This window comes from Mus caroli, chromosome 17 (assembly GCF_900094665.2).
Source record: "Mus caroli chromosome 17, CAROLI_EIJ_v1.1, whole genome shotgun sequence".
Lineage (NCBI taxonomy): Eukaryota > Metazoa > Chordata > Mammalia > Rodentia > Muridae > Mus > Mus caroli.
Window position 1 is genome coordinate 11,175,437 of NC_034586.1, and position 10,231 is coordinate 11,185,667.

General features: G+C 40.2%; 1 pseudogene; it reads right to left on the reverse strand.

Moving 5' to 3' along the window:
* Positions 1-1,360: 1,360 nt before the first annotated feature.
* Positions 1,361-1,667, reverse strand: LOC110312179 (annotated as a pseudogene).
* Between the last annotated feature and the right edge of the window lie 8,564 nt (positions 1,668-10,231).

Consider the following 10,231-nt stretch of genomic DNA (forward strand, 5'->3'; position numbering starts at 1 on the left):
AGGCTCTCCGGAAAAGAACCTAAAAATTAGGCTATGAAAGAGTTTTTTTTTTTTATATTTAAAGAGCCTCTAATTTAACAATAACTTTAATAAATAAGCACATAGGTTTACTAAAATGTTCGTGGCGTGATAATGGAGCGCCTTGGCTAATATAAATCGTTATTACTGAATAGAAATTAGCTTATAAGAGGGGTGGAGAGATGGCTCAGTGGTTAAGAGCACTTACAGCTCTTGCAGAGTACACACATTCTCTTCCATCACCATCGTGGGGGCAGCTCACAACCCTCACCCCGTAACTGCAGTTCATGGGATCTGGTGACTTTTCTTGACTTTATGGCTACCTACACTTACGTGGTGCACTAACATACACTTAGACTTACGAAAATACACATAAATAAATAGATCTTTTAAAAAGAAATTAATTTAAAATGACTAGTGATAAGAATACGAACTACCGGCTGCTAGAGCAAAACAAACAGGCACAGGTGCGATACCCCAACTCTAGTTTGACTTTCCCTTCAATTCTGCTACCTAAGCAATATTAGACTTTTAAATATATATATATGTATATATTATATACATATGTGTATATATGAGATTTAAGAACTTTTGATAGTGCTGTGAACGCACTGTTTATTGGCTGCCCTAAGTTTGAAATATGTAGACACAATCAGCTTAAATCTACGACTGACTTCTTTTTGTTTGTTTGTTTGTTTGTTTGTGAAAGAAAGATGAAATTTCAAGACCTGTAAGTCATATAAAGTACTCAGAAATTGCTGGTTGTTTGTGAGNCTAGAGGCTGCCTGGGGCTGAGAAAAAAGAAAAACAAACCTGGGTATGCCCGTAGTTAAAACATTCCTGGGAACAGCTTAACCATAAGATAAAGAGGAATGTGAAGACATAACAGGGNTATCTAAACTGAGTCAACAACTCACAGAACTCTGACACCCTGCACGTACATGTAATTTTTCTGCTGATGTTTGAATAAGCCAATAGTGTGTCGCTATGCTGAATTCCACACACCTAAGCCCCTTACTCCATTAAAAACCCCTAGCTTTCGAGCCTCGTGGCTGACATCCGTTATCTCCTGTGTGGTCCAGAGCTCAGTAATTAAACGACCTCATGTAATTACATCAAGGTGGTCCTTCGTGATTTTTTGGGTGCACGCCGAATCGGGAATTGAGTGGGAGTTTCCCCACTAGGTTCTAACATTTGGGTTTTTGTGTGTGTGTGTGTGTGTGTGTTTGTTTGTTTGTTTTTCACCTGTGATGGAGTTTATTGTGGAGAAAAGTAACAGAACTTGGCTGGATAAAAAAAGGAATTTGGACATAGAACTAGTGTGGGTGCCTAGCCCTAAGCCTCAGCAGCCCAGCCATGGGTCTGCATGGTTCTTTCGCATCAAGAAGTTAATCTTTCGAGTCATTTCCATGTGTAGATCCTCCGGCACGTTTCATAGCTCTCCCGCTGGAGGCAGCAAGGCTTCTCATAGTAGCGTCGTTGCTTTATGACTTCCATAAGCCCATCGGTGGTGAGGATTCTGTTTAGGGTCCTGCAGGCACCTTCCACGTCCCCCTCCTGAACCATCACAGTCCTGGCAATGAACTTCAGATGTTTAGCCATGGCCTTGTATTTAAATCTTCATTCTTCCGGGACTATAGACTAGGGCCTCCGAATTCGGACTCTGGACTCTCTATGACTGACTTCTTAGTTTGTCTCTCACTAATTTGTTGGTCTAAAGCTTGCAGAGATTGTCTGGGATGAATTTATTTAAAGAACTGTAACGGTAGATGTAAAATCTGAACAAATTAGGAGCTTGATGACCCACATAATAGTGGCAGGAGAAAGTGGACTGCACAAGTTGTTCTCTGACCTCTACTGGGGCATGCAGGAGAACCATGCATGCACGCATGCACGCACGTCCTCTTCCAAAACATAGCAGTTCAGACTTTGAAATATTGATAGGCAATAAATTTAGAACAGCAATGGAAAGAAGTAGATTATGAATTTGTAGATGCGTGTTCAGATATATAAAAAAATAGTAAGTACAGATACATGGGAATTAGGCAATCCTAAAACTCAAATGAAGCTCTACAAAAGACAGAAATCTGAGACTGATTGTTAATAAAAGCAAAATTGAGGAACTCTAATTTCCTGCGGTGGGGAGACAAATCTACAGATAAGGCTCGGAGATTCATTTTAAGAATAGGCAAGGGGCTGGAGAGATGGCTCAGAGGTCAAGAGCATGGACTGCTCTTTCAGAGATCCTGAGTTCAATTCTCAGCAACCACATGGTGGCTCACCACCACCTGTAATGAGATCTGATGCCCTCTTTTGGCATGTAGGCATTCATGCAGGCAGAATACCATATATAATAAATAAATCTTAAAAAAACAAAAGAGTCAAGTTCAGCTGGGACGGTGGCATAAGTCTTTACTACCAGCCTCTTGGGAGCTCAGAGAAAGAGAAGGCTTGAAGATACAAGGGCATTATGTACCACTTAGTGAGACTCGGTCCCAAAATGAAGGAAGAGGACTGGGAATGTAGGTCAGTGACAGAGAGGTTGGTAGCATGCATGGAGCTCCAAGTTCAATCCCTAGTACCACACTCACAAAGATCTAAATTCCAGTAAACTCTCTGCTGAAATAGATCTACTATACTAAGGAAAGGTATACTAAAGTTCTGGTTGGAAGGTAGAGTTAGATGAAGTATTCACTGAGAATTCATCGTAGCAGGACTCTGTGCTGTCCCATTTTTCATGATGATCCCCCAAATATTCCTCAGTTAATGCCATACACGTTAATTTTCCTCTCATAAAACTCAACGATCAGCACATACTGATGTAGAAGAAACTCAGTGTAATAGAATTGATTTAATGAAGCAATGGCTAATAGATTTGCTTAGAAGACATTAAAGCAGAAAAAGTCGGGCGGGCATGGTGGCACACACCTTTAATCCCAGCACTTGGGAGGCAGAGGCAGGCGGATTTCTGAGTTCGAGGCCAGCCTGGTCTATAGAGTGAGTTCCAGGACAGCCAAGACTACACAGAGAAACCCTGTCTCAGGGAAAAAGAAAAAAAAATTTTTTTAAATAAAAATTAACACCAAGCAGAGTATTTATAGAGTGTGTCACAATATTTAATTTGGTATAAAAAAAATGGATAACTGCCCGTTTCTTTTAAAAAGTAGAATTTTTACTATGACAACACTAAATGTAACAATATAAAATATGCCATTTGCCTAGACTGCAATAAATCCAGGTTTTCATATTTATAAGTACAAATGACATTTTAAACTGTAAGGACAATGATCAGTGCTAAAGCTGGATAACAAGAACCTTCATTATACTGCACATATCTCAGCTTACTATATTATCTTTATTTTTATATATATTTGATATTTCTCATAAGTAAAAACAATGATAGCAACAATAAAACCTGCACTATGAGAAAATACTAATCAGAAGACCATGAGACAGAAAATGTCAGATTTTTGATTTATATTTATAAAAGAAAAAAATCAAACAGACCTATATTTAAATATGCATCATTACCTAACAAATGCTTCTATGTTATGTAGGAATCTTAAACAGGAGACAAATGTTTCTCAAGTTCTTAGACTTGAACCTTGAAGCAGAAAAGAAAGCATTTATGTAGCGGTAAAGAAGAAAATGCCTTTTCTTGAGTCACTACAGGAGCATAGATACTGTGCATGTCAGAAACAATAAAAAAGAGATTAGCAAAGTAAGACCTAAATCACTGCAAGAGTCAGAAGCCTAAGAGAAGATCTCTGATGATTAAGAAGGAAACAGTAACTAACCACTAAAGAGTCTGAGCAATATTCACTTAACACTAAGTGCTATACCTTGGCTGGGTGCTTAAACAAACATAATGGTGTCAAATGACCCGAAATGGCAATGAGTCAAACATGAATAAGAGGAGAGGTTCTAGTGGAAATATAGTGAAGGAGAAACTTCACTATATTGGTTGGTTTTGACCAACTAGGTTTTTTTTAAAAAGCAAAAGCAAGGTTGAAGCTTGCCTTGTGTGCTAGGTAGGGGCTAGTGTTCAAGTATACATACATCATTAAGGGGGGAAAATGCAGTGTGCCAGTCATATGATGATGTTCACATGAGTAATTGGCTCTTGTACTCATCGACAAAGACAAGAAGGGTAGAAGGCATTGATTTAAGAATAGGCTTGCCGGGCGTGGTGGCGCACGCCTTTAATCTCAGCACTCGGGAGGCAGAGGCAGGCGGATTTCTGAGTTCGAGGCCAGCCAGGTCTACAAAGTGAGTGCCAGGATAGCCAGGGCTACACAGAGAAACCCTGTCTTGAAAAACCAAAAAAAAAAAAAGAAAGAAAGAAACTAGGCCATATGTGTTAAGAGAGTCCTTTAGTAGAAGCTCAATGCTGTGACTGCAGTAGTCACTATTAAGTGGCTCTGTGCTGCCATTCTACAGTAATACAGGGCTCATTGCTTCTCCCCACTCCAGCACACAAAATTAAAAAACAGTCATATANATATATATATATATATATATATATATATATATATATATATATATATATATATATATATATATATATATAAAGTCGAACTTAGTCAAATGAGAGCTAATAAAACACCCCAAAGATAAGTAACGCTACCCAGGTGTGTTAAAGATAAACAAAATTAACAATGCTAGAATGTTTGTTCACCAAGATTGCCAGCTATTGGGCCCATCCCCAAAGAACATGTTCAAACAGGCAGCTCAAGGTTCACAGCCATCATTAAGTTCAGGTCTTCCAGTAAGCCCTCTTATTAAGAAAAACATAGTTCTTCTATGTGGGCAAGATGACCCTGGGTATCAAATTATTTGAAAAAGAACAATACTGATATATTTAAGAAATAATCCTGACAATATTTTAGCTGTGTAAATTTTCCATCTGTCCAAGTAGCCAGACTTGAATTCTCCTGTCTCCATTCAAATTGTTCACAATGTAACCTGAGTCTGAGATTTAAGGATGACAACATACATAAAATGCAAATGCCTAAGGTATTTATACGTTAGTGAAACATTCTATTCAAGGTTGAATCTTCCTTGAGCATTAGCCAATGGACAACAAGTATCATTAAAGAGCTTTCTTTGTTTCTAAGTGTTCAAAGTTGTTAGGGCAGGTGAAACCATGTTGTGTGACTTGGAATAATGTAATGCTTCCGAGATGTGCTAAGGAGCCACTCACAAGGTAGCTCCTATCTGAGCCAAGCTTAAGGCAGGTTGTGATATGCTAACGACTCAACCCTAAGCTGTGAGCCCTGACAGTGCAATAGGAACACCTACGGTAACAATTCAAAAGCTCCAACTTTGGTGCTGGCCCCAGGATCTCACTGCTGTGCTCTCAAAACATTCCATCTCAAACTCATGGCTTATTTCCAATGGCGAAGGAACTCTGAGACTGGCCACTCTGGTGATCATTGCGTTTCTGGCACTGTAAAGGTGTGAGAATCGCTGAAGGAAGACCCCAGGCTCAAATGGGATACAAAAGCAAAGAGTGTTTATTCTGCAGAAAGAACACTATTGGGGAGTGGGGGGAGGTCAACCAGTCATACAAAATGGTGACCCTAAGAGGAGCTTGCAAATTCCTTTTATGCCAAGCTAGGGGAATTTTCCAGAAGAGTTAGGTAATCTCTAACATGATTGGCTAGGTAAGTAGCAGTTACGTTAGCACATTCCTGATTGGTTACTATCTTAGTTTTATACATTAGTTTTATCATTTTCGTGAGGCCTTAAAGAAATTCCAGGACTTAGCTCCAGGCTTCTCTTTCCCCTTCAGGCAAATGTCAGGGCCATCCTCTATTAAAGACCCATTGTCTATGACTCTCAAGAGAGCCTTGTTTGCTTCCCTGGGAAACTGAAATGTTTTCATCCCCAAGGTTTTAGAGGTCTCAGCGCCACTGCCAAGTTCACACACGCCTGCTTTGTCAGAACTCACACGATACTCTCAAGGCTCTTCTGGAACAGGACAGTCCTCCTAGCCTGCCACAGCCAAAGGACTTCCCTGAAGATGCAGGTTAGGTCCTGAAGCACACTCACCAATGACGATTCCCAGTGGCAGCCTAGAGCATTCCCTACCAGAAGTCTTCCCATGTGGTGAGAAGGCTGTTTACATGAGATTGCTGTCATGTTTATAATGGCACAGCATGATAAGGAACATTTGTATGTGGACTTGTTGAAGTAGGTATAGCCTTGTTCAAGGAAGTGTGTCACTGTAGGGGGAGCTCAAGCTATACTCAGTGTGGCACAAGTCTCCTTCTGCTGTCTAACGACCAAGAACTCTTCAGCACCTGCTCCAGCACTGTGTGTGCCATGATGATAATGGACTAAGCCTCTGAAACTGTAAGCCTGCCTCAATTAAATGTTTTCCTTTATAAGAGTTTCCTTCATCATGTGACTCTTCACAGCAGTAACACTAAATAAAACAGAATTGAAGATTCTGTGTTTTGTGTGAAATCTGATTGCAGATTTCACACAAAACACAATTCACATCCAAGTTTGTTGGTTGGTTTAATAAATCCATCTGACTCACAGCTCAACGGGAGGCTCATCTTTACCCATTCTTTGGTTTTTTTTTATGTTTTTGTTTTTGTTTGTTTTTTGAGACAGGGTTTCTGTCTGTGTAGCCCTGGCTATCCTGGAACTCACTCTGTAGACCAGGCTGGCCTTGAACTCAGAAATCCACCTGCCTCTGCCTCCCAAGTGCTGGGATTAAAGGTGTGCGCCACCACTGCCCAACTTTTGTTTGTTTGTGTTTTGTTTTGATCTTTATCCATTCTTAACACTAGGAACATAATGACACAGGTACTTTATCATCTTGGCTTCCCAACATGGGAAATGATAAGCCTGAAGTTACTCATTTATTTTTTTAAAGAATTATTTAGTTTATGTATGTGAGTACACTGTAGCTGTCTTCAGACACACCAGAAGAGGGCATCAGATCCCACTACAGATGGTTGTGAGCCACCATGTGGTTGCTGGAAATTGAATTCAGGACCTCTGGAAGAGCAGTCAGTGCTCTTAATTGCTAAGTCATCTCTCCAGCCCCCTGAAGTTATTTTTAAATTTAAGGATGGCAAGAAATAGCTCCTGTCTAAAAGTCTTGGCATGTTTTGTAGTCTGCAGAAGTGCCCTTGCTGGTAAGAGACATGGAACAATTAGTGGAAAAGATACAGGTCTCCAGACAACAAAGTCAAAGAAAAGTAACCTGAGGAGAAGAAGCATTCTTTCTTAACCCATGTCATTTCACTCTGGTGACTTCTGGCAGGATATAGTCCTTTGCAGGCTTTTGATATGAAGGCTCAGATCTCCACTGACCAGTAGTCACCTTTTACCATCATGACCACTTAGCTCACAACCAAACAGCTTGCTTTATCACAGCAAGAGAGTGAGGAAAGCCAAAAATGTCACAGAAGGTAGGTATCAGTTACAACAGAGCAGTCTTAGCTCATTTGGCGAATCTCATGTCCAGAGAAAAGCCAATGGATCTAGTACACAAGTATAACACATAAGGGGGGGGGACCAGGAAGTGAGGATTATTAACCCCTATTCAATAAACTGCACACCATATGCAAATGCTATGACGAAATTCTAAGTGTTTTCTGAGTTGAAGTCTCCCTTCCCAAAGCTAGGTGTGACTTTAATTTGGAAGAAAGGCCATGCTGATGGAATTAACTCCGTCAAACCTAAGTTTTGTAGGAATACTAAATGTTCTTACTCAGGTGTGGCTACCATGCATATAAGACTACCAGGTATGATGGTGCATGTTATGCACCATCTGAGGCATCTTAAAGAGATGGAAGACAGGAAAAGAGACAGCACCACGGTCTTCGATAGATAGGACCATGTTTATTGGCACATATAATGAGTGGTGGGTATACTCAGATGTGTGGGAGATTGACTGCCTTCAGAAAAAAATGGCCACTACGAATAATGGGGTAGAAATGCTTGTAGCTCGTAGCTTACATGTCTTCCTGTAGGCCCTCTCTTCTGGAGTTTCCAGCCAAAGTCTAGACAGGTGTCTCAACAGATAACAAGACGATGTGTAATCTTGTAGGAACCCTGTTTTATAGGGCTCCTACATTGTTCCAAACTTAAGGGGATATAAAAACAACAGGGAATCAGGGGCAGGGTTGTAGATTCTTCCCTAGCTGTTTCCTGCTGAGGAATGTCATTGCTGGAGGTAGGTAGTTTTGGGTCTGTGGAAGAGGGGTCCTCTGACCACTTAGCTGAGGAGAATTTTAACTTGATTGGCTGTGATGGATCATATCGTTGCCGTCCTGCATTCCTGGGGTGACAGACAGGAGGAAGCATTGGATGGCTTGTGGCTCATTAGTTTCTTTTTCAGGGGTCACCTAACTACTTTCAGGTATTTGAGGGCACCAATCTCTGTTTAACTCTTTCAAGCTGACAAAAGATTGATGCGGGGACAAAGGAGCAGTAGTTAGGGTGCCTCAGAAAAGGGCCCGTCCCAGGGACTATGGTAACTGGCAAAGATCCAGAACATAAGTTATGAGGTAATAACTGTACAACTGTGTAGAGAACATTAAGAGACAAAGTTAATGAAGAAAATTTTTATGTCAAGATCAACAGAAGTTGATATCAGGTTAAATACAAACTTATCACAAAGTTAAATGTACTATGTACTAGCATTCTGCAGAGGGATACGGTAACCGTAATAGCTGTTAGTTTACATCAGACTCCTGCATAAGGAACAAGTACCTGGAAGCTGTGTAAAAGGAAGTCAGTTACATCCAGCATTTAGTTGGTAATTTAAAAGAGAAGGAGAATGCTACTGAGCCATTTTTGTAGGATTGTCTAGCGAAGTCCTGAAGATACTGCTTGGAACTCTGAATAAGTTTCCAAAACTGTGAGCTTGGTGATTGTATCTCACAACCTCTTTCAGCCAGGGTGTGGATCCCGGAATTAGCTTTTGCTAAGATGTGCCAGGGTCAAGGGAATGACCAATTGAACCAGCTTGCAGGTCACATACCTACCAGTCAGGTGATGGGCCTAGATACAATGTTGCCCTGTTCAATGGCATCCTCATACATCAGCACTGGAGACACCGAGGGCAGAGGACTTGCTATTTGTCCTTCTCTTGTTTTAGACATTTAGGATGTGGATTGGGCAAGAGAATCCATCTCCCTGTCATGTGAGACATGAGGAGTAATTCATCTTTTCTATTGATAAGGAGGAGGTTCTCCTCAGTTGGCCAACACAGCCAGAGCTGGTCAGGTCTCACAACTGTGGGCAGAAGTAGCAGGCTTCTGGTAGGTCGTATCTCCCTTTGTATCTGTCCTGTAATGCAACTTACTCTGGAAGGACTATGCTTCATCCAAGAGAGGTACTGGGGTCTTGGGGACATCTAGCCTTGTAAGTGCATTATAAATTTAAACCGTTTTACTCATTCATCTAATTCTTCATATCCAGTTTTTCCAAAAAAAAAAGTATTTAATTTTGAATATTATTTAACCTTAAACTTTAAGTTTACCTTAAATTTGTTTTTGACTTGTTTTAGGCTTAATTTCAACTACATGTACAAAAATACTGTATAATAGGAGATATAAATTGGTCTCTCCCTCCAAGCTTGTCTCTTTAAATGGATTACATTTGTACTTCCCATGACTACAAACATAGTTCTGAGCCATTAAAGAATTTGATCATTTATAAGGTGACTGACCATTAACTTGTATGTTTTAGCTATCTTTAACAGATTACAATAAGTTAGTAATCCCACCAAAGCCCCACAGATAGGGTTTCTTGCCAGGGTCCTGCTTCTGGCTGTTTCTAGCTGTTTATCAGCAGCCCCCCTCCCCCCAAAGGAGATGAGGAGTTAGCCAGGGGAAGGAATGAGTCAGGCACAGGTGATTTGAGGGAATCTCCCAGCTCTGACTGACTAGCAATCCGGTGTTTCTTCGTTTATATAGATTTCACAGAACAAAGACAGACTAATGAAGTACAGATTATGTGTTTGATTTTACATTATATGTTCAGAGTTACAAGTTCAGTTACAATTAGAAAATACAAATAGAACAGATTTTATTTGTATTATCAGCCCTATAACTCCAATTTAAAGAATCTAAAGAATGTTTCCTTCAAAGCACACACATTTATTATGTGACAGCCTGCTTTTAGGTTTCAAAGCACTCCAGACAAACAGAAAATATCTGAACCAGTCTTTTTTTTTTTTTTTAAA